The sequence below is a fragment of the Nymphalis io genome, chromosome 26 (genome assembly GCF_905147045.1).
Source record: "Nymphalis io chromosome 26, ilAglIoxx1.1, whole genome shotgun sequence".
Classification (NCBI taxonomy): Eukaryota; Metazoa; Arthropoda; class Insecta; order Lepidoptera; family Nymphalidae; genus Nymphalis; species Nymphalis io.
In genome coordinates, this window is record NC_065913.1 from 8,221,671 (window position 1) to 8,248,584 (window position 26,914).

General features: G+C 32.6%; 1 protein-coding gene across 1 annotated transcript in view; it reads left to right on the forward strand.

Moving 5' to 3' along the window:
• Window positions 1–26,914, forward strand: part of LOC126778417 (rho guanine nucleotide exchange factor 11) — a 177,013-nt gene that overhangs the window by 766 nt on the left and 149,333 nt on the right. The window lies entirely within an intron of this gene.

Sequence of the window (26,914 nt, forward strand, 5' to 3'; positions counted from 1 at the left end):
TTATTGTTATCAAAGGATGTAAGTAGATTAGGTCAATGTATGACTTGTTTGACAAAGAGCTAACTAGTAGACCAATAAGTTTCAATTGCATACATTATTCGTTGGGAGTCAGAGATGGACTTCTAATCTAAATAAACTCATTATCAGTTAATAAATAAATATTGTAATAAATTAACTTCAAGTAATATAATGAGTGCAAACAGATTGTATTTAATGGCTACACACTAATCATTTAGTTAGAAATATCAACAGAACATATTTACAATATTAATTATCATTGTGAGTTTTATTTCATTTCAATAAAACATAAACAATAGTGAAAAATATTATTTAAGCACTGAAAGTATTACAATAGCCTTAAAAAAATTATTGTAAATCTAATTGTCATTAAAATAAAAACTATTTTTCATTAATAAGATATATAATAGATTTATAATTATGTTTCAATAGATTTTGTAACTTATATCAGATATTAATCAAATTAACTTCCTATATCAGAAACTACATGGTAATGATGTACTTGTATGTTTTGGCTTAAACTTTCTTAAGAATAACCAGCCTCTATTAGAAACTTTTTTTAATAAAGATTTAATTTGTTTCCACAATAGTAATTGTCATATTACACTAAATAAAATCTAATAAACAACTATTAACTCACAATTCATCATCACCTCTATTTACAAATTCAAATAGAAGTATTACATAAGACATATGATATATGTACTATACGCCTTACTTGGATAAATAGCTATTATATTTATGCAGCAGATATACAAGTTAGTAGATAGAGGGTAGGAAATGGAAAGATGTAGTCTGCCATTGAGGATTGATATTCATTGATTTTTATTAGTATTTATGTTTGAATAACTGTTTACATGTTATTAGTCTAATACATAAGTCTAATGGCTAGTTTAAAAACTGACATGAATATAATAGGTAATGTGCTGCATACAATAATATAAATTGTATATATGGTATGCAAAAATAAATCATATTATCTTTGCAGTAAAGAAGTAATTAACATATAATTTTTGCCTAAACAAGTGATTCTTGAACACTTGTAAGTGATGTTTTGTAAAGGTAAACATGTAAAGCATCTAATTAAAACGGATTAGAGTTATTTTGCATGGGCGCCGAGAGCGAGCCCTAGACCTTTGAAAAAATTCTAATGGGGATAATCCAGGACTACACAAAGTATGGCAAATAACAACATGTAAGTCTGGTGCGATAAAGCCAATTATTCCTTACACAATAAAATTGCACAACGGTAAAAATTCTCAATCATAACATTGTATTTCTACACAACTTTATCTACTAAATCTATGTATGCCAAACTGTTATACAAATTAGTATAACTTTAAACGATTCTTGTATTCCATGTTCATACTAATATGTATCTTATACAATTTGTATTATAAGTTATAATTGTTTGGCATCTATCTTGTTTTCATGTGTGTTATGCAAGTTTTTAAGTTAGTTAAATGTGCAGTGAAACAGTCTTACCACTGTGACCTTGTATAAAATGGTCTTTCATGCTATTAAAATAACAATTTATTTGTCCTTCTATTATATATTAGAAATTATATCCTATTCTGTGTATATCGGTAAATTATACACATACGTAGTATTATTTAACCAATTGGTACCTGGTATATATTATACCGATCTCAGTTTTATTTTTATTTGATTTATTCTTATTATTTTTTAATCTATAAAACAGTATACCTTTAGCTGTTTTAAGTGAGACCACCACTTCCATAGTGCACTTCATGCCTCATACACATCTATGCTTGTATCTGTGTAATACTTCTTCTACTACTGCTTCTTGAATGCACCACATGGAAACAATTAAATATCATAAAAATCCGTAACTTAAAATGGGGAAAATAAATGACTTCCTAGGGGAATAGCCAAATTAGATCATGATCAAAAAGTTATGAACATTAATTTTGCTTATCCCATTTATTTGGAGTAGGTGAACTGTGTGTTAACACTGCTTAAATAAAAATGTGGTACACATTTACGAACGGTCGCCTGTCAGACGCCGGCAGGACGCCAGCCAGACGCCAACATATACATTGGTATATATTGAATAAGGGGTTGGTTTCGCTCCACCAAACTAGTACATTGCATATACGTTACATGTTAACGCATCCTAGTTTGATCCTCGATGACATCTCAGTTAACGAAAAATCTCGTAGTCAGCTCATACGACAACTACGGTTTGGGATGTGGAGACTTTAATCTACTCAGTCGGAACCACACGGCTATCAATCTAACACAGTTGTTTATCCATACGTAAATGGCTTTTATAATCGTGGCTTATTGTAATAAATATCCATATTCTCGTACACTTGAAACTTTATCCCTTTAGGTTAAGGTTCCCGGTTTATTTGCGCATGTGTGTGTTACGTCGCGACGAGTGAAATCGGACACGTGTATGCTTAGTAAGTTACGTCAGTGGTTTGCAATCTTTTTAAAGGCAGTGTACTCGTTTTAACTTCTAGGACTAGAAAACAATGAGTTTTTTTTTATTGTTAGCAAAAATCCTTTAGAAAATAATAACCAAGAGCCTGCTCTTTAAAGCATTACTTTTATTGAGGAAGTTGTAGTACTATTTTAACAGTTACTTTTATTTTTGAAAATTGGAATAAATCTTTTTTTGCGACCTAATGTATAATATTTTTGTAAATGTATATTTGTTTTCAATTTTCATGTGGAATAATTGACTTCACGGATATCACAGTAATAATGTTACGTAGACCATGGATTTAGAACGACTGCCTTAGGGCGCTATTCGCGTAATATTCAATACTTGAGTTGAATGATTTGATTACTGGATCCTGATTATTAAAATGACCCATTTTGCCCAGAAAAAGAACGATGACAAAATAAGATTCCGTTTGTAAATCAATAACACAACTATCACGATAACACGAAAATAATTCATTCGCCATTGTTCTACGTTTATCGTTAGTTTTTTATATAAAGCTAAGCTATATGAATTATAATTTCAAAATAAATATTACGTGTTTATATTAACAATGATACTATATTTGTTGTTCACAGTCTCTGTATTAAATTAATTAGACAGGACCAATAAGGATCCTTATATTCAGTTCCTGAAACACCGGTCAAATTAACTAATTTAAGTTTAATCTGAAAGCTCATTGGTCTAACACAGCTGATGACGTCATGGGGACCAATGAGCGTTCAGTATTTAGATTAGTCAATCTGACTTTGCTCATCACTTTAAAAACAGGCGTTTATTATCCTCGAATTCTTCAAAACGTGTCAAAATACTGTAGACGTCGATTTTTATCGTTAAAACTTTTTATTTTAATTGCGCTAACGTCTAGAAGAGCCTAACTTCCGTCCGGTCAACTTATATCACGTGTATTATTTAGATTTTTTTGTGCAAGACAAATAAAAAAAAAACTCAAATCACATTCTGCTAATTTATCATGAGATGTTTTTTTTTTTTTTTAATAACCTTTATCTACTAAATGAATTGCCTTACCTTATTTTGACTTTACATATTAAATTGTATTATTTTTATTTTCTATATTGAAATGTAAAATGGATAATATTACTAATATATTATGTTTTATATTAAATACGCTGGTATGAATACGCTGGTAAGTTAAAAGTAACTTTTATATTTTTGTATACACTAGGATAGAATTAATTATTTTATTGTGTTCATGTATGTTTGAACCACCTAAGTCATTGTATCGAGTTTTGCGAACAAAATAAAATATAAACAAGACGACGATCAGTACCATTAGTTAGTATATTATGGACAAGTAAAGCAGCGATATTATACACTAGTGAAAGGATACAGTAAGAAGGCAATACACAAGAGCTGAGGCCGCGGCAGTGTGCGTCGAGACGAATGTAATATGACACCTCTAACATTGTGTGTTGGTGCTTAATAAGCGCTAATGGCCATTGGCCCTTTGTGCTCAGAACGTGTATGCATAGCTTTATAAGTTGCTGTAATAGAACCAGCCCCTTCAAAAGAGCTAATCATTGCATCTTCGTGATTTTGTTGTGGTATAAGTAATTTTCGCCGAGCCGAAATAACTCCTTGGATAGGATAGTAGATCTTATATGAGGTTCGTGTGATTTGAAATCCAGGCATTATGATTTTTAATGTATTTAGTTAATGTTTTTAAAAATGGCGTGTTTGTCGGTGAAGGAAAACATCGTGAGGTTTGATGCCTGCGTGTGAGTGATGAATTATGTGGCTGTGGAAAAAATGTAGTAGCTTAAATACCCTTTATGCTCTGAGTAAGGCCTAACTTAAACAATCTACGCGGAAACAGGTGGCAAGCGCACACGCACACAAGACATAAAAGATTTCGATTTTTGTCAATACCGAAAGTACGAACAACTTCTAAAGAAAAAAAATCAGTGATCATTGAAGTAATAATCAATACGGCTATATCTGAACCGGCAAGAAACTACTCTACTCTTTTTAACAATCTTTACGTATTTAATCTTTTTAATAATCTTATATTATTATTCTAACGAGTGATGTGTTTAATTAATGTACTCCAATATAAAAAAATACTTTATAATTTCATAGTATTAAGTAAAATTGAGTGTGAAGCTATCACTGTTTTGTAAATTGTTTTACTGAAAAGATCCGGCAAGTAATTCATTTAGTTTTTTTTTTTCTAATAAAAATACATAATCTAGCAATAAAATGTAACGGAAACTAATTCGACGCTGCAGTAACATGCCTTATTTAATCACGTTTTATTTTTAATTACCTTTAATCATGGTATAAATTTTCGAATTTAGTAAACAGTAGCGATTGTTTCTCTAAACGGTAACGTACAACGCAAATGCAATGCAAAGCAATCGATTCATGATCCCGCAGTTAAATGTTATGTTCTCCCTTTGTAGTTGGCGCCATAAACGTTTAGAAACGCGTCAATTTACGGCTAAGACCAATTCCCTTTATGCTTTGGTTATTACTTACGGGTGGCTCTCACACCGAACCGTAAACGGACAAAGTTTTAACTTTTCACGCTGGTATGCGACGAATTGTTCATTATCATATAATAGTGGTGACAGTTATATCGGAATATCGTGTTTGGCTAGAATCCAATTTTTAAAATTATTTATCATCTGTCTCGATGTCTCGTTTAAAATTCCGTATTACTCCAGGGTCGGTCTTTACGACTTCAATATGTTTATTTCAATCTTTTCGCACCGAGGAATGTTTGGTTAATTGAAGATTCCTTATAGTAAAACCCATTAAATATAAACTGTTATCGCGAGATTCATAACGGACCTGACTATGTGCAAATAGCTAAATTCTTGTGGTTCCAATAATATTATATCTAGTTTGTAATTAAGTGGAGTGTGGACTATGCTGATATGTTTACTGTACTGTAGTCCAAGTAATAAGAGTACTTCGTTGCTCTTTGACCACAGGATCTTGTAAGCTAAGGTTACTTTAAATGTTTTTTTTTAATTATACCAATTTGTTAACATTATCTAAGCCCGGATGCGCTTATTACGAGTATTGCTCGACATTTTTTATAACTTATTATTTGTGGTGGTTGGTAAAACAAACGAAGATCGAAAGGAGTGGCGTGTCCTAGAACAGGTCTAACTCCAGCAGGAGACGAATACAACGTCTTGATGATACCGATTCTAATGATGATATTTGGAATACATTAATAATTCGGTTACTTGTTTTGTTATATTTTAAAGTTGACAATTTTCATATTATGATGAAACGAATGATAACTAAACTCGAAGATTATCTAATCAAAATGTTATACATTCAAATCTTATAACGCGATTAAGTTAAATAAAATATTTGTATTACCAGTAACTCATAACTTTGATATATTTTTTTTAATGTTAACTAAACATTTATATATATATCAAGTTTAATTATGTATTTACATTGTCACTTCAATTACGACTAATGCCATTCCTAATGTCATAAATACAACCGTAATGAAAATATGGCAATTAAAGGTATTGCGATAAAACCTGTGGTAAACGTACGTCGGTGTGATAGAAGCCGAGAATGTAACAGTAGTACCGACTCCTGATATTTACTTCAGCCGTAACTTTAGCAATATTACAATTTCGTTTACAATTACTCATGCATATAAAATTAATGCTGTGACGCTATGTTTGTTTTATATTGTAAAACGATGACATAACAACGTGGTCACAAGTTAAATAGACACTTACGTTGAGCAAGGAAATAGATGAAGAGATTGATTATCCGATGCTAAAGTCAAGCTTGGTCCATGAACATTGATATCGCAATTCTATGAAAAAATATAAGACTAGTGTCTAGTATAGGCCGGCAACGCACATGTAAGCCCACATTTGATGCAGGTGTCCAAGTGTGGTGGTAGTCACTTTCCATAAAGTGAGCCTCCTGCCCGTTTGCCCCCCTTTAACATAAAAAATACGATGAAACTCAGCCTAAGTGCACTGAATTTTCTTTGTGCTTATAATTAATTTCTTGCTCGACGGCGAAGACGTCTTAAGGTATCCTGCTCGTGTCGGATTAATTTCTGCCACATGTATTCACTAACTCGCATTGAAGCAGTATGCTGAAATAAGCACTATACCTTCTCCTCGAGAAGATAGGTGGCCATTGACCAACAATGGGACAGTAACTGGCTGGCTGGTTACTTTTTACTTAACTATAAAAAAAACTACTTTAGTTGTGATGTTTATGAAAGGTGGTCCCGTCGAGAAGCATGCACGGATAAAGAAAACAAATTTTAAATATATTCGAAATAGAGTACAAGTTGTAGATTTTAAATAGGCATATGTTTTATTTGATTCCGTTTTAATTTTAGTAGATTACATCAGTACTGACATTATCACACACATTTGCATTTATACGACGACGTTTAATTGGTGATATGACCTAGTTCAGATTCACCTGGATAGGTGAACCTTCGGTTCCGGAATTTCTAAAATGACTCGTTCATACAATATTCTTCATTTAATCGCCAATAATATATAATCTCAATAAATCGAGGTATCTACTTTATTTAATAAATAAATACAATTAAAATTTTGAGGAGGTCGAGGATAAATCCACCTCATACACTACAGTACCTATCACTTAACTTTATTCGTCCTTAAAATAGAAATGACTTGTGTACTGTTTCACTGTTTGGAAAAGTGCTGTGTGACTCAGTTTGTATATGGATTTACTGGAAAATAGGACATTACAAAGTTGTCCCATTGGCGATTGAATATTGCTTTTTTTTTTTTTTATAGAATAGGAAGGTGGACGAGCATATGGGCCACCTGATGGTAAGTGGTCACCAAACGCCCTTAGACATTGGCATTGTAAGAAATGTCAACCATCGCTTATAGCCAATGCGCCACCAACCTTGGGAACTAAGATTTTATGTCCCTTGTGCCTGTAATTACACTGGCTCACTCAACCTTCAAACCGGAACACAACAATATCAAGTATTGCTGTTTTGCGGTAGAATATCTGATGAGTGGGTGGTACCTACCCAGACGAGCTTGCACAAAGCCCTCCCACCAGTACCTACCACCAGTGCTATTATGTATACTATATATATATTTTCTTTTTATGCTAACCTCTTAATTAAGGTATCGACTTATGTTTGTACCGACTTGTCGTAATCGACTTTCTGTCTAAAGATAATATATAATAAATGTCTTTGCAAAACTGTCCGTTCAGATTATATATTCAATAATATTGGTTCCAGAATGATCTAATTGTAGCCGATTGAAAGTGATCGATCACTAAGGTTATTAGTATGAATTCATGTTTACTTAGATTATTAAAATATAGAGGTATATTACTAAAAAAGTAAGAGCATGAAAATTTCCCGCGGGGCTAAGGCCGGGATGAGGTCCCCTTGAGAAGGTTTGGAGCCCAAAGCTGGTCCGGTGTCCGGTTTTATTCTTGAAATGTCAAGCGTACATTTTTTCGCAAACATTTAATGATCTGCTTGTTCACGTTCACATTTCGGATCGCTATTGTCAGATTTGAGGTTAAAAACGAAACGTTTGAGAGTACAATTTTGGACAAAACGGTTTGTGATATGAGTTACTTTATATTGTTATAAATATAGCTTGTACTTAATACAGTATAAATGCTTGTTTGATTCAACTAAAGAGGTTATAAGCAAAGGAAAAAACTCAGAAGAGATAATGCGTTTGAAGTGGCACACGTATAAATATGATTCTAGATAATCTGTTATGTTTAGTTGTTAAATGTAACGCTTGTGTGTTTCTCGGTAACTTCCTCAACAGTTCGATACTTACTTACTGTTTGTTGATTGTGTTTTATATTTTTTTTTTTACTGGAAGATAATTAAGGATTAATATTTGCAGACCCAATTACGTATAATCTTCAATTTGAATATGATATGTCAAATTTTAAATTGTTAAGTAAATTTAATAAATATATATCAATGCAGTTAAATGTTCAAATTTAAATTTAAATACAATTCATGATATGTTTTTTGTGAAAACTTTACTGATTGGTGATATCAGCCGAATTGTTTAGTTTAGTTTTAAGTATTTAGATTGTTTTTTTTATATTATGAGAATCGATAGAAGAAAAAAAGTAAATGTAACTTTAAAAATGTCCAACTGCTGGAGAAAGACTCACTATCATGTTGAAAGCAAACATATCTTAAATATTTGCTTAACCTTTGAAGGTGGACGGGCAGAAAATGACTAGTATGCGCTAACTGAGCCTTGCCGTGTGTACGTTGGTGGTTAACAAAGAATATATATATATATATATATATATATATATATATATATATATTTATAAGTAGATAAATAAGATTCTGCTGTTAAAACATCTTTATACGACGTGTGCGCGAATGTTATTTACATAATAAACGTGTAAAAAACGGTTTTGGTAGTGTCTGCATTAGTTTCACATCAGACCAATCCTTTGGAGTCTTCGCGGCTGATAGCGATAGTATTTCGAGCGTATTCTCTGTTCCGTGAGAGAATCAATTATGTTCTGGCCACTGGGCAAAACCGGTCTCGAAATCTTGCGCAAGCGACATCTATCATTCGACGGATTTATTATGGTCGATATCTTTATCTTTGTAAACCTGACGCTTGGTATTATACAGTAGTCTTTATTCGCATAAACATTGTTTTCCTATACGTAATTACTTTGAACTAAGACATGGCCGTTGGAGCAGACGAGTCCTAGAGTGGAGACCGCGAATCGGCAAGCGCAGCGTAGGGCGCCCTCCAGCCAGGTGGACCGACGACCTTAAGAAGGTGGCGGGCACCAACTGGATGCGGAAGGCGGAGGACAGGGAGCTTTGGCGCACCTTGGGAGAGGCCTATGTTCAGCAGTGGACAACGATTGGCTGTTGATTGAAGACATGGTTATATCCTTAAAAGTTTTACCTTGTTGATATAAGTCCTTGTATTATCAAATTATATTTCCTATTAAGGAATACTTTTCGAAACGTCTTTACGTAATGTCGCCTTCAATTGTCTTAGTTATTTTTTTAATATACAATACGAGTCATACGCCACCAATTGTGCTATGTCAGAACCTTTGCAAAACTGTTCAAAGTTTCAACTCAATCGTTTATACGATATTTGAAAGTATATAATACGACCAAAACAATCATTAATATTTATATAAACACTCATATACTCAATGGGTGCCTGGCTGCTGTAAAATTTAATTAAATTTGTATGACTGTTGTGTTGTGTGTTTGTGTTCGTTTCTAATGAAGGTCAGTATAGTATTTGTTTGGTCTACCTAGTGCTTTGACCACAATATCTGATATTTCAGAACTAGATCTTTCGGTCTCAAGAATGAGGTCATTGTTATCGAAACTGTCACGTAACTTATTAGCTTTCAATACTTCGTTTATTTATTAAATTTCAAAACAAAGTAAACTAATTAAAAAAATATTATTTAAAGTTCTACTGAAAGTGGTTTTACTAATATATGTAAATATTAAATTATTCGTTGATTTTACTGTATAGTTTATTGCAGTGAAAAGTAATTGTCAGAGAAATTTATTTTTGTTTAGCCAAGAAGAGATTTAAATATGTGGCGACTCGAATAAAAAATATATGCATAATATAATAAAACCAGGACGTGACGGTATATTTGTATATGTCACATTCCTTTTATAAACGCAAGTTATACAAAGCTGCATAAATTTCTTTCATGATAAAAAATGCATGATAATTGCATGATAAAAAATATGTAGACAGAGATAAAAATCCTTCCTCGTAAAGTGGTTGCCAAAGAATATTATTAGCTAGCGTAGCCCTATGGCTTAGCCTAGTCTATTAATTAACGAGCGCTTTCGAATTGGCCATTAAAAATTCCCTTGAATTTTCATTACAGCTTCCTTATTACCATAGTTAAAATTTTGCAATACATACATACCTTTGCATCTATTTAACGCACTTAGTGGTAAGGTCAGAATAATTGACAACTCCAGTGGAGTTACATATGTTATATATTCACTGTGTTGATACGCGTTTAAGATATTCTGTTTCTTATACGTTATTTATTTTAGAATAGGTTTTCAGCTAAAACAGAAAAATCCTTATGGCTTTTACCAGATTTTTCCCATAATTCCTTTCCGTTCATCACGTGATAAACATTGTATTTTATTTGTTTGTTCAATGTTTTGATCTCTGAAAAATAAATGTCTTATTACATTCATATAATCTTAAAAAAGGTGGCAGGTTAGGGATGGATGCGGACTGCCCAAGATCGGGATGGTTGGCGTTCTATGGGGAAGGCTTTCGTCCAGCAGTGGACGGCAAAAGGCGGAAAAAAAAATCTTTGCATAAAAGTTCACGATACTATCATTTATAATATATTAGTATCGCCATTTTTCTTTCAAACCTATCTTTATACACACATGGCAGAATTTCATCAGACACATGCAGGTTTCATCACGACCCCGTGAACCCGCAATCTATCGGTTAAGATTTACATTTTCTAATTTATCCTCATGCAGGATTTCATCTCAATAATCATATTGATGTTACTGTATATCCGTTTTGCAGCTTATGCTCTATTTAAAGCGGTTATGTAGTGTCCAGCTCTTGTTACGAATATGATTTATACGAGAGAGTTGGAATATTGTGCTCTTAAATTGCAAGTTTTAATCCTATTAGATGAAGAAACGAAGTTATAACCCGTATTAGGTACGTCTCTTACACAGCAGGATTCCTAGAAAGCAACGTTAAGTAACCTATATTTCTAAGAATATGCTAATCGAATTAGTGGGAAGCCACAGCCGTCTCGACGTTCAAGAAAATATGCAAGATGTACTTAGTTTTAGATAAGAATACAAAATATCAGATTGAGGAACTGACTGACGGAGAAGTTCTTAAGTGTTCCTAATATTATTTTGGTGAACTACAGAAAAAAATTATTGTAAAAACATTCAGGATTTTTGTAACTTTGTCGTCTAGTAGACCTCTATAGTATCTTAAATACAATATAGAGGTATGAAAATAATAATATGATTCCCTAGATTAGAAATATCAATTAAATTATTTTATCACACTTTTTATTATTATTTTTGGAGATATATGAATATAATATACATGATCACGCAGCAATATTTAACAGCCCTTTTTGTTTCGCTAGTAAAAGTGTTTGTTTTTTTTTTTATAGAATAGGAAGGTGGACGAGTATATGGGCCACCTGATGGTAAGTGGTCACCAAACGCCCTTAGAAATTGGCATTGTAAGAAATATCAACCATCGCTTATAGCCAATGCGCCACCAACCTTGGGAACTAAGATTTTATGTCCCTTGTGCCTGTAATTACACTTGATTTTTTTGTGCATTCCTCCGTTGTTCAGTGCTAGAATACTCACTAAAAGCCAGCGGCTTAGCATTTTTAAAAGTAGCCACGGGTTCCTACCGTGACGCCAGCAGTACCCTAGCAACCTGAGAACCCCACGAAGTATCTTTCGAAAACAAATTAACGACATCAGATTTCTCCCATCTGTCCGATATAAATATATTAATACCTACAACATTTTGTAGAAATACAATTTGACGATAAAATACTGCTGTCATTACCCCGTTTCCATTAATTAATTTTAGCCAATTTTTAGTCTGTATCCACCCACTGCCCGGTATATGTAGACCATCTGTCGCGCCATCTTTTACGATCCTGTGCTCTCCTTATCCACACTGACTTCGTTTTAGCGTCGTCTAAATAAATAATTCTCTGACAATGTTCATACGTTTACCACTTAAAGATCCGGTTGGTCGTAGGTGCTACTTGAATTATAAGCAGATGTACAATGTTGCAGCGTACACAAGACTTTTACGTTTTGCTTTAGTGGTGTAGCTTATAAGGTTACAACATTATGAAGTTGGGAAAAAAAAAAACAACGAGCGATTTCGTGTCGCATATCAATGCGGTTGCAAGATTTGGAAAGATACAAGGAAACAAGGCCGCGGTTATATATCTAAGAAATATATACGAAGCGCATCGCGAACAACTAGACTTGTTTTTGATATCTGTTTTTTGGCAGTGATTATTATAAATATCATTTTAATGAACAGATTTTTATATTAACATAAATTTAAATAGTCTAATTGACACGAGACAGAGTCGCGATACATATTATTGTAAAATATCGAACTAATTAATTAATTATTTTATTTGAAAATGTACAATTAAATGGCCTTACAAACGTTCTTTAGTTGGTGTTTAGTTAAACACTGATTTCTCTCTATCCCTCGTCATTGATTTGATTTTCGAAGTATTCGAATAGGAGGAATCTATAATAAAAACCATTCTAAAGTCAATGTCAAATAAAATATTTAGCAAGGCATATTAATACTCAATTTGCGTTTGACCACCGAAAATTAACATTCCTCTCGGAAACCTTTTAAATTTTGCCAAAAACCGTGCATCCGACAACTTTTATGACTTCGTTAAATATGCAACAGAAAGCGACTTTTTAAAAATGAAACGATTCAGAACGCTTGAAAAGTTATTAGAAATCCCATTATTTGACGTTGTAGTCTTCTGTATAGATAATAGCACATTCGGGTTCCAGAGAACCTGCAATGGAAACACGTTGGCTATAATTCTGTTATATTAAATGTTTATGAGGATGATAAAGTAATCTTGGTTGATAGATTTCATCCTTCTTTTGACACGTCAAACAAAAAAGTCGTCCATGGTTATGGGCCCGTCTGGATTGTTATTACAAACTCATCAAATATTTTACCGCCTACATCAAAGGTTTACAATGCTGAGTTCCGGTTTGAAGGGCGAATGAGCACATAAAAACTTAGTTCCCATATGGATTTATGCATGTCTTACAGTACCCATACCTATAGACAGTAGACCACTTATTATGAAACGGCCAATTTACACTGAATTAAAAATGTAATATATATATATATATACTTGATATTTTCACTTAAATAAAACGATAATGTCATACAGCCAGTGTGATTCGTGCTTGCGACTCACAAATTAGTTAATCATTCTTAATTGCTTATTAGCTTAAACAAACATTTGATCGAAATAATTAAAAAGTAGCGACGTTTCAACGGTACCGTGACTTAAGACATGTACCGACTACGGAGTAACGGATGTTGCGTCAATATGTACCAAAGAGAATATTTATATACACGTGTTTTTACTCTGTGATAGTATTCGTTGAAATATAAATAACCAGTAGGTCGACGCCTGTTAATTGAAGACGATAGCTAGCTCATACGTCAGTATTTACACGCGTCGCCGCGAAAAATATTCGGTCTAAGTAAATTGTGCCGGCGATATGTCGAACAAAAATATGATCTTCGCTCTTAGAAATAAGATCGAAAGTAAGAAATTTGTATATTTCAGGTTTTTTGCTTTGTAGGTTCCATGTAGGTTTTGATTTAATATTAGTATCTGTGGCGATCTGCCCACTTAAAGTCTACTTTGGTGATATTATCGAAATGAAAAATGTTTTCTGGGTCGATTAAAATAATGCTGTGACTCAATATATAGACCATCCTAGTTATCTGATTATATAGATAAAATAGGTTGTATATAAAATGTTTAATAGAAATGGGAGCACGTTCTATTCTTAACTTCTCACCCTTGCCTTATTTATCGTGGTCCATTTCTGTTTGAATCATTAGGCGAGCGTTAATTATAATTGTCCTAACATAAAACACGCATAAGCGGACTTTGATAAAATAGACATTAAAATTTTTAACGAGCCATATAGTAAAAGAAAAAGTAGATAGATGTATTTCATGTGCAGATATTTAATCGATTTGATGCATCATTTGTTTCACTTTTGTAAGCATAGATTATAGAGTAATAAACTTTTATATAGGCAATATAAAAATACGCTTTGATTACGACAGGTTCCATTACGACATTCTACGACGTGCCAGAGATCAAGTATAGGCATCCGCTGCAGCTGAGAACTACGTAATGCCTCCACGACCCTGCGAACGATTATTAAATCAATTATACCGAACTAGAAACGCAGTAACATTGGCAACAGTAAACAAAAGTTGTTTTCATAACCTGTGAGGTTACAAGATGCCCCGTTTACATATTACGTCAAAAAAGAGGAAATAAAAAAAAAATGCTCTTCGCATTTCGCGCGTCGGTGTCATTCCCATGCTATGAGTCATATCGGGCGGACGTCTCTGTTGTTTCGGGTTTATCGGGTTATCGTGATAATTGTTTGTTTTTATACCCAATGCTTTGTAGTGCCGATTGATGTTAATTAATAGTATTGGAAAATTATAGTTAACAATAATGATAAACAATACATTTTCTAAGTTGTTTTCGTTTCCCTCGGCGATAATAAATTTACGTTCTTTATTTTAAACTTTGTTTATTATATTTTTCTTTATTTTTAACATTCCCGGTGACGCTGTAGAGGCCAATAAGGCCAACAGTATTACACATTTCGAAAAAATAAACTTTGTAACCAATTAGCACTGCCCTTCATTATGAAATATATATAATAAATATACATAAAGAATGTCTATGTTCTCAGAATTTATCTTATAATTGTTACCGTTGGATTTCATGTTTTATATTTTATAAATGCGAAAGTAACTCTGACCGTCTGTTCGTGTTTCATCACGACTGAAGCACTATATATATATGTAGCCTGGGATCTGTATAGGCATGTCAATTACGTATTATATTGATTTATGGAAAAAGTAATGTTCGCGCTCAGAATAGTAAAGAAAAGTTACATTATAATACATTTTAAACTGTGTATTAAATGAAATTAAATTCATGTGACATTTTAAATTTCTTTCGACTTTGTAGCGTCTGGCGTTATCGTCAATATTAATATTAACAAATAAGATAACAAACGTCTGTAAGGCCATGCTGTTATTCTAGTTCAATAATATATATATGTATATAATATAATACTTTTCAAAGGAAAGTAGTTCTGTTACATATTTGTTCCGTCAACCAGCCGAAGTAGTTAAAAATTGAAAAACATTATTTTTTATAAGCCGGGTACCATGTCCACAGATCTAAGTTTTGCAAGAAAAGTTAAATGATGGTAGACTTCCCATGAGTTGGATCCCATTGGACTTCTATTGTTTGATTATTACTAGTTCCTTCCGTGTGATGGCACACACTTCGGAGTGTACCAAATTCAATACATAACTCGATAACGATCATCCTTTTTTAAAATTACTACAACATAATTCATTTTCTAGTAATAGACATATTTCTGAAATTATGATGCTAAATATTGTTTTAACAATATTGTAGCTGTAATATTATATTATCTGGGAACCGGTGTCGCGTCATTGATCTAACACTGATGATGTCATTGAATTGAGCGATAAAGCCGCGTTAACATTAATATGTCATGTTTTACTGCTTTGCCTTCTGGCTATTGATATAAAGAAGAAAATCCAGCTCGTTTCGAACGTCGCTTCACCAGATAAATCACTATAATGGTCGCCCATAGTAATATTTCAACGTTAGCCTTTAAACGTTCGGTTAAATCAAATTGATATTGCTGCAAATGTTGGACCTATTTACCTAAGAGTAATTATAGTCCACAAAGCGAAACATCAAATATATCTTCTTTGAGTTTCACGAAATTAGTTTCAAGACACACGTACACACAAACATCTAACATACATCATCTGACACTAGTATAGAAGTCACTGTTGCTCTTTTATGATATGTAAAAATTGTATATGATAAAGTATTTATTATAATTATAAATTGGACAAAATTATTGCAGCAACAGTTTAAAGTATTTTTTAATTTGTAGTGTCTATTTATTTTAAGAATGTGTTAACTTAGTATGTACTGTTGTGGAGATAATAACTAGTAGAACAATTGTATTATGTAATAAAGTTAACTATAACCAAGCAGTTAATTTATTTATGTCTAAATAAATGTGTTAAAATTCAACAGTGTGTTGGTATTAACTAAAAGTCGAAATCGTCAACGTTCTTTTGACATTGGCGATTGTGACTCAGAAAATTGAGTTCATCAATTGTAAAAAAATAACGGTTTAAACATATTAAAATAAAGAATACAGTACAGTAATGTTAATGTCCCATTGCTAGGTTAAGTCCTCCTCTTCCTTTTGAGGAGAAGGTTTGGAGCTTATTCCACAACGCTGCTCCAATGCGGGTTGGTGGAATACACATGTGGCAGAATTTCAATGAAATTGGACACATGCAGGTTTCCTCACGATGTTTTCCTTCACCGTCAAGCACACATTTTAAATACAAAATTTTGTATTTTAAACACAAATCTCAATTTCCATGTGCTTAACATGGAAATTGAGTTGTGCTTGCCCGAGTTTGAACCCACGATCATCGGTAAAGATGCACGCGTTCTAACCACTAGAATCTTATATATATATATAAAGAATAACACGGCAATATATACCCTCATATTACGAAATTTATTATTAATATGTATAAAAAAATATAAAAGCTTAGGCACATAAATGCAAAAACGAAACCTTGGATTCAAGGTCATAAATATGGCATAGAAAAGAGAAATACCATAATCTATGAATGTTTATGTGCCAAGATGTTGCTATTGTTAAAACAAAATAAAAAGAGACGTTTTTCAATTCTATAGATAAGAATGCTCAGATTTTTTTGCAGTTAATATATAACAATATAACAAGTTTAAGAAGTGCATCATAAAAACTTTCACTTGTACACTTAAGATTGGAATGCAATATTAAACCAAGTAGGTATTTCAATTATTTAAGGATTTATTCACTTGAGGTTTTTAACAGATTATGGCTTTCTAAGCCTCTATTATACGCATATAATTTTTTATATTGTTTACGAACGAATGTTAGTCATGATTTATAAATTACCTTTGTGTTTAATTTTCAATTTCCTCTATGACATTGAATAAAAATATATAAACAATTTTAAATAGTATATATTTTGTATAATTTTTTGCGTCCTGTCATTTTAACCAATTCTCTGTGATCGTTATCGCGGGTTGATCGAGGACAAAGTATTCTGTCACGAATTCAAAGATTATTTACAATCGTCAGTTATTACAGCCTTAGTAACTCTTGTGTAATATACAGAATGCACGCAGAAGACGTTAAAGGTACCGCAAGCGTATTAGTGACGTTTCCATTTTCGTACGAATGTCATCTTCTCGATGTTCTTGTAAAATTTCGTTTTCGGGGACATCGGACAGACATAGATTTATTTGCACATAAGTAGTAAGAAAAATTTACACATTACATTTTTTTCATTATAACGAGGTTACATTTCGTGCTACATAGCCAGTGGATATATGTACATTTTCCCGTGTTTTGTAAATTACTTTCCAAGTAGAATTTCCGAAATCGATAAACATAAAAGTTGGTTAGTTAACTTCTCTTTTTAATATTATGTATTGCATATATCCTACATGTGTCGATGTTGCTTCACCAGTTTTTTGTACCACAAAATAAACCACAGCCTTACATTCCAGCGTAATGATAAACCTTCAAAGAATTTCAGTTCATTTTAAGCGTTCCGCGGGATATTAATTAACATAAAGATACATGATTCACGTCATATGTTCATAATTGTATCCTAGCTTAATTTAGAATTCTTTTAGGGTTGAGACGTTGAATTAAAAAAAGGCCACTTAAAAGACTAATGAAAAATATTATTCTAGTAGAGTTTTATAATACTTAAGCACTTTTATATACAGTATTATACAAAATGTATACTACCACCGGTTCAGAATGTAGATTCTACTGAGACCGATAAGAAACTCAGTAGTTACTCTATTCCACCAATTAAATTACATAATAAATATGTTGAATGAATTTCAACTATCAAACTATTGACAAATTTTTTGACCACCACAATATATACTAGAATAATATTTTTATATATATATATATATTTTATATATAGTTTACTGGTGGTAGGGCTTTGTGCAAGCTCGTCTGGGTAGGTACCACCCACTCATCAGATATTCTACCGCAAAACATCAATACTTGATATTGTTGTGTTCCGGTTTGAAGGGTGAGTGAGCCAGTGTAATTACAGGCACAAGGGACATAAAATCTTAGTTCCCAAGGTTGGTGGCGCATTGGATATGTAAGCGATGGTTGACATTTCTTACAATGCCAATGTCTAAGAGCGTTGGTGACCACTTACCATCAGGTGGCCCATATGCTCGTCCGCCTTCCTATTCTATAAAAAAAAAAATAGCAAAGATCTTTTAGAGAAAATTCTTAGTAAAGTAATTATAAAAGACGAGTAGAGAAATTTAAACCATCAGAGGAATGTCGATAAATAATTGCGTTTCAACTTCGGAATTCTGCAAATACTCTTCGTGTGTGATTAAACCATTGAGAGGGTTATTGATCTTTATTGCATTAAGTTAAAATAATCAGTTACTGCAACCGACCGATAATCGGAATTTATGCAAACTTTATATACTTTTAACAGCAATAACTTGGATTTGTAGGTCATTGATTTATCGATCCCTTTCGCACACTTTCTCATAAACTTATTATGCGGTCTTCGTATTGTGTGGTTATAATTATTTATAATATAGCATGAAAATTACTTATCGTATTATAATTTTAATAAAATTAAATGAAATGAATAAATTAACATGAAGAAAAATGCTTATAAAATTTCTTAAATGATGGCTAAAAAAGCTTAAATTATGGCTAATTAAAAAAAAACATGAATGTTATAATGTTTGATAGCTCATTAGCAAAAGGCATGTCTAACATTAAACAAATTACCAATCACTTGCCATTCATAATCCAATCTATCACCCAATTCATCACGGTCAATTGTTTAAACCTACACTACTCACTAATTCTTACTTCTTTTTTTTTTATAGAATAGGAAGGCGGACGAGCATATGGGCCACCTGATGCTAAATGGTCACCAACGCCCTTAGACATTGGCATTGTAAGAAATGTTACCCATCGCTTACATCGCTAATGCGCCACCAACCTTGGGAACTAAGGTGTTATGTCCCTTGTGCCTGTAATTACACTGGCTCACTCACCCTTCAAACCGGAACACAACAATACCAAGTACTGCTGTTTTGCGGTAGAATATCTGATGAGTGAGTGATACCTACCCAGACGAGCTTGCACAAAGCTCTACCACCAGTAAAAACTCCGTTCAAGCTGTCTCATTATGGAACAAAGTACCTGTACATATTAGAAAAGCTACCTCTAAATTTACTCCCAAGACTCGTCTCCGTGAGCTAATTTTGTCAGAAACTTTCTAGTTCTTGTCATTACACTATTATTCATGTGTTTATACATTATACATTATATAGGTCTGTATTTATTTTGTTGATATTATATGTGTGTGTATGTATATTTTTGATTACTAATTACCGCCTTCATGGATTTCTGCTTAGCCTAAAGGTTGACTGGCAGAGAATGCCTTCAGGCATCAAGTCCGCCTTTTGTTCCAACTATATATTGTGGTGGTCAAAAAAGTTTTAAATAATAAATAAATAATAATAAATAAAAACCAACGGGTTCTCTCCGTCATAGTGGAGTGCTACAGGATTGCTTACGCAGTTTGCTCATCTGACAAATTCATTACCATTCGGAATATAATGATCTTTTCAAACTATTATGGCGTGGTTGGTGGATGCTTGACTTTCACGCTGAAATTGTGGGTTCGATTCACACCCAGGACAGATATTTGTGTGCATGAACATGTCTGTTTGTCCTGAGTCTGGGTGTAATTATCTATATAAGTATGTATTTACAAAAGAAAAATAGTATATGTAGTATATCAGTTGTCTGGTTTCCATAGTACAAGCTCTGTACAAGCTTAATTTGGGACCAGATGGCCGTGTGTGAAAAATGCCCCAGGATAGATAAATATAGATATTACACAGTAACGATGATATCGAATTGAATAAAGTATTGATAATATATTTTTTTATGAAAGTTTTTGTAAAAAACAATCAACAGACGCCGAGCATTCAACACGTTTAGAGAATATTTATATTCAATTGGTAGCCCTGCCCGTACCGTGGGATCGTGATATAAATTGTTGTTATATGTTAGTTTATGCTTTCGCGTGAGTCACACGAGGAATGGAGTGGACATGATTCTAGATCGAGTGATGACTGCATTGCTGTTGTTGTATCCTCCCCCTCGATTACTATTTTACGATATGAGAATAAGAATCGTGATTAATTCTGTGAGCCGTCTAATGTATGGTTTAGATGTAAATAAAAGCTGGCTATTTGTTATCTTGAAGTTAGAGACTCCGTACGGGATGTTTTAATTTACGTAATAGGAATACAGAATAATAGGAATGTATTTACAACAATTTACTGTTACAAACTTTGTAACATCTAGTTTTCGACTTCGGAAAGTCAATACGTCTTTCCAGAGGCGATAATCGATTCTATAATAAAATTCCGCAGACCGTTTTCGTTTTACCTAATAAATAAATTTAAAGCGAACGTTAAAAAGTATTTAAAAATAAGGCATATTAAACTGTACAAGATTATATTGGAGGCAAAAGAGAAAGATTGATTGATTAGTACAAAAGATGAAATACTGAGAATCTTGCCGGTTCTTTTTGGTAGAATTTACATTCCAAATCGAATGACTGAAAGTGTGTTGTTTATTTTACTTTACATAGCTGTAGACTATCAATTGTACTCCGCTGGTTACAGGAACTCAGATAAAACGATTTGTGATAAGCGTTTGACGGAACATTAGTGTCATATTAGTTTTATTACATGAAATTCTAGAAATTGACTATATATGTGTATGAGCAAGTGGTGGCAAGGCTTTGTGCTACCCTGTCTGGGTATCGCCACCCACTTATTACCAATTCTATTGGTAGACAGAACCACTTAGTATTATTGTGTTCCGGTTTTAAGGATTAGTGGTTCAGTTTAATTACAGGCGTAAGGCACATATCTTAGTTCCGTAAGCCGCATTGACGAAGTATGTGATGGTTAATATTTCTGACGGTGCCAATGTCTATGGGCGATGATGCCAATTTACCATAAGTTGGATCATTTATACTTCTAAATAAAAAAAAACAAAAAACAAATGGTATTTCAATTTCCAAGTGTTTTCATGATATTGTAACAAATAAATGAATTCAAGTAAAATAGTGTTATTGATTATATCTACAATGAGGCGTAATGGATACTATCTTTATATTTAACTCGAGTCGGCGTCGGGCAGTCTGGGAGGAACCGTCGCTTATAATCACCGCCATTAAAAGTCATTTACCATCTTGTTTCTGAACGACACAACAGTGGAAAGGTCATAACCTATATTTGGACAGCTGCGAGACCAAATATCTTTAAAGAGGAAGATCGTTATTAAACATTTGGTGTTTATGGTTGTCATTACGAAGTTATTTTCTCTCTTTACATATAAAATCTTAAGCAATTATTATTAATGTAATTTAAAAAATATATCGTAGATAAAAAAGTTATTTCAACGATTCCTTTGTTCTTTTTAATGTGAGAATGTGGATTTGGAGAAGGCGTTATGAAAATATAATTCTATTGTTTTTTTTTAAACAAAAAAATGTTGGTCATACTTTCTTATAACATGGGACGATCAAGAAAGTTAAATTCGCGTACGTAATTACTTTTAAATACATTTTTTTTATGATTTCAAACTAGAATTGCTCATTTCTATGCAATGTTCCAACTTATTACAATGAGCGAAATTTGTTATTCAGTAGAGATAGAAACTATCTATTATCTCTGTCTAATACAACAGGTACGTGATAATGTTATAATTTAAAAGCCTCACATCTTATTTGGATTCAGTGATGATAGTTTGTCGTCATCAGGATACGTCGATGCTTCTTCGTATGCATCGCATTGATATCAGATAACCGATGACCTGATTGGTCGTTGAAAGTATTTTAATATTAACTTACTTTCTCTTGTTTCTACGATTTAAATGTCGTAATTGTTTTCAACGCGTCAAAAACATTCAGATAATGTATTTCAAATATAATATATAAGCATATTCAATAAAAAAGCGCTATACATTTTTATTTACAATGCAAAACAATAGTACGAATTCGGTAAAGGAATTACCCAGATCTGAGAACAACATAAGAAACAGTTTTTTGGGAAAATTTAAAAATTTCTTACAATTTTCAATATTAGACAAATAATTAGGAACTCATTATTTGTAAACCAACCTTTTGTACACAGACGTTCCTTCATATTATTTAAATAAAGTATTATAATCTGTGGGGACGTTTCCTGTTGTAAATAATGCCTATGAGATTTTGGTGGAATATGATATGTTTAAAATCTTCAACCATTTCGTATTTTTAGCAGATTTAACATTTATTCTTTAAAGTAAATCTTATTGATACAATTGCTGGAACTTTTCAGGTGCCATGATTATCTTTTGTTCTTAGAGCATTGCTTAAATTAAACTTAGCATCATAAATAAACACATGACACTGAAAATGTTCGCCATTTGTCTAGATCTGGACATAGCATCATAGTCAGCGAGCGGAACGCGCACGCGCGGACCGCTGCCAAATGCGACAGTTCCAGCGAGATTCATTGTTATATAACGAGCTGAATATATATATATTGTTATAGTTTTTGTCTGTCTGGCTTTTATCTGCACCAACATTGTTGCTGTCTGGCTGCTTTTGGGCTATTCTTGATTTATTTTACTTCTCTCAACGCCTCCATAATGTCCCATAAAAATCTAAAAATATTGGAGAACATTTAATAAACTTTTATGTTATACGAATAATGCGAATATATGTAGAAATTTTAGGAATTTTTCAAAAAAAAATAAAAATAATGTCGAATCATTTAGCCAATCGCAGTCCGCTGGAAATAAGTATTTCTCAATTTGCTCCAAATCTCCCTATCCTTCGCTAATATACTATGATATTATTATTGCAGAGCTAATAAGACGTATGAGATGTTTGTTTCTAATATTTACATAGACAAAATCGACTAATCTTTTTTAGTTAAAAGTAATTTTGGTATGAAGATTGTTTGTTAATGAATTGTAACATTATGACTCTTATAACAAATGTTTGCTTTTGATAAACGATTTTATCAGATATTACAAATCTTTACCGTATTATCTCTATATGAGTCTTGATATATAATTAGCGTCATACAGAGACACAAGCTCGCAGCCCTCGGACGTCTAATTTATCTCCATCAATAAATATGATTTCATGTCATGCACGCAACATTCTCCGCGGTGACTGTTGAGATATCCGTGTCACAAGGCATATTCTTCAAGTTACATATATTCATTTCTAGCAAACTAGCGCGGCCCGTTTGTCACGCTTCACTACTCGTGTTGTATAATATTGTATCACGTTGTTGTGTTACTATTACGTCTTCATCGAGTAAATTAAGTCATGTTTTGATGGTCCGGTGGTTAGAGCACGTGTAATCAAAGATTGCGGGTTCGTACAGGCTAAAGGAGGGCCCACCACTGGGATGGGTGGGTGTAGCCCACCAGTGGGACGATAATTGCTTGTTACTGTACTGTAAACGATTTGAATTAAATTAAACCAGATCTAATCATTTTGATGACAGCGGTTTGAGCTGAATGAGAATATAGAAAGTATAATTTTGTAATGGTATAAACTTGCGAATAATATTATAATCATTTAAACAGACGATTATAATTACGAAGAACAGGTTTTAAATTATGTTGTATTATATTGATGTTGCATAATTTAAAAGTTTTGGACACTCGAAAGTATTATTTTATTTAACATTAGTGTTGATTTTAGCACATTTGTTTTCTATATGCAGAAACATTTTTTGCCTACAGGATTTAATTAAATTTAAAAGAAAAATTCTCGGTATATTTATTGTGTGGCTATAAAACTTGGGATTGAACCCGCGATCTCTGCTATACATACATGATATAGACTTTTTAACTTATATAATATTAGTGTATTTTTAAACAATTACACCAGTCATTTTTATTTATTTCGTTCATATTTTACGTCCACTCTATTTATTTTAATCACATCCATAAAGTCGAATTCATGAAAATGCCAAATATAACTTTTTATCTCAAAATCACGCGCGCTCTCACTCCGAAATAGATCAGTAATATTTCACCGGCTGGAGGTGGACAGGGCTCGATGACAGCTCGTAGACTATGAAAAGTTTAGCTTGGCCAGCATCACAGTATTGATTTGCTTTTATATATGTATATATATATTTCTCGATTAACTCTATGACGTGCCGTTAATAGAATGATGATGATATGTTCTGACGTTTAGACGTTTGGAGATACATTGATTGAACTAATTTCGTAAAATAAAAGCTAATTCCGTTGAAATTCATCAAATGAGAAGATAGGTTTTTTTTTTGATAATTTAAAATGTAAGGGCAGCTGATGCGTTATACTGTAATGTTCCATAGCCTCTCTGATACCACATAACACGGTAAAACCAGGCTCCAATATACCTTTCACTGCAAATTATTATTTTGCCATTACGGAGTCAATAAATTAGATAAATTTTGTAAAGAAGATGTAATATCTTTATTTGGATTGTATCGCAGATAAAGAGGCTGTGTGAATCGATGCCACTTTGTAACTTATATTACCAATAGCCTATATTACAGTACAGTAACAGCCTGTAAATGTCCCACTGCTGGGCTAAGGCCTCCTCTCCCTTTTTGAGGAGAAGGTTTAGAGCTTATTCCACCACGCTGCTCCAATGCGGGTTGGTGGAATACACATGTGGCAGAATTTCGATTAAATTAGACACATGCAGGTTTCCTCACGATGTTTTCCTTCACCGAAAAGCACGAGATGAATTATAAACAGAAATTAAGCACATGAAAATTCAGAGGTGCTTTCCCGGGCTTGAACCCACGTTTATCGATTAAGATTCACGCGTTCTTACCACTGGACCATCTCGACTTTCCTATATTAGTTCATCTGTAATATTGATTTGCCCTTTTATGTTTATCCCCAGCAAGTCTTAATCTCCCTCTGTTGTTAAATTGCAAAGGAACGTTTGTGCGCTAAAGAATATATACAATGAGTATTAGCTGATGATACTTTGCGAATAAAAATATCGCTAACTAGCTATTTGTTTATAAAATTGTAATGTGACAACAATTACAAATGCATGTATAATTAATTTGCGAACCTGTGTTAGTATTTACTGAAAAAGACAGTTAGTAAAACTAATGCTTTCTATATTGAATAATTGATTTTGTATTGTAACAAAATCTAATTTAAATTTGAAATGTTAAAGTTTCTGGTCTTAATAATTAATTGTTTACATATGACATGAACTAAACATCCCACATGCTTATTAAAAGAATTGCGGAAGCGTTAACAAGTCGTTTTGTCCAAGGTTTCTGGACTGAATTATATATATTTATTAATATAATTTTAAGGCATAACATAAAATCAGTAAGGAACATTTATATATTTCATATATATTTTTTACATAAAAAAATATAACATTATTGTATGTGGGGAAGAATAAATAAATTGATTATTATTTTTATATGTCTCTCGAACCCACCAAGCCTTTCTTATAATAAGGAAAATTAAATTAATAATTGCTTACAAATGTCTACTAGGCTTAGGCCTCCTCTACTTTTGAGGTGAAGTTTTGTAGCTTATTTCCAATTAAAACATAGTCCGGGCTTAAACCCGATTCACGGTTAAGGTTCACGTGTTCTAACCACTGGGCCATCGCGACTCATATAATGCACCGTTTAATGTTATGTATTTAGTTTAATATAGGACAACTATATACTGAGCGCGTGATCGATGCCTTACGGTATTTGAGTTGTAATGTCACTCGCATGTCTCATGTTAAAAATATATTAATAAAAACGTATAAATAAAATGAGGCATATTGTTGCGTACACGATTACGTAGATAATAGAGCTTCGAGCTACTATTCGTTCATTTTCATACAGGATAAATAAATTTATTTGAATATGACTAGCGCTTTGACCGCGGATTTGGTCGCGTCATAATTCGGTATTGGTAAGTCTTAAATAGATCTTTCCCTTTATCATTACCTAAATTTTCAAAAATCCTTCGTACTAACCTACTGTGTATAAGAAACCCGTTAATTTGCCTTTGTTATCGCCTTGATATGTCAGTCAATCAATCAGTTAAAATTATATTTATATATATATATATATATATATATATATATATATATATATATATATATATATATAAAATTACGTTATAAAAAAAAGTAATTAATGAGTTTTTTGCCGGTTCGACTCGGTAGTATTTAGATTAAAATAAAATTCAATTACTATCTTGTTGTATAATTAAGTGTTTCTTGTTGTATAATTATTTATGATGTTAAGTCTCGACTCTCAAATGAACACAAATGAAACTTTAATAAAAGACATCGTAAATCAAACGATCCAAGTTAA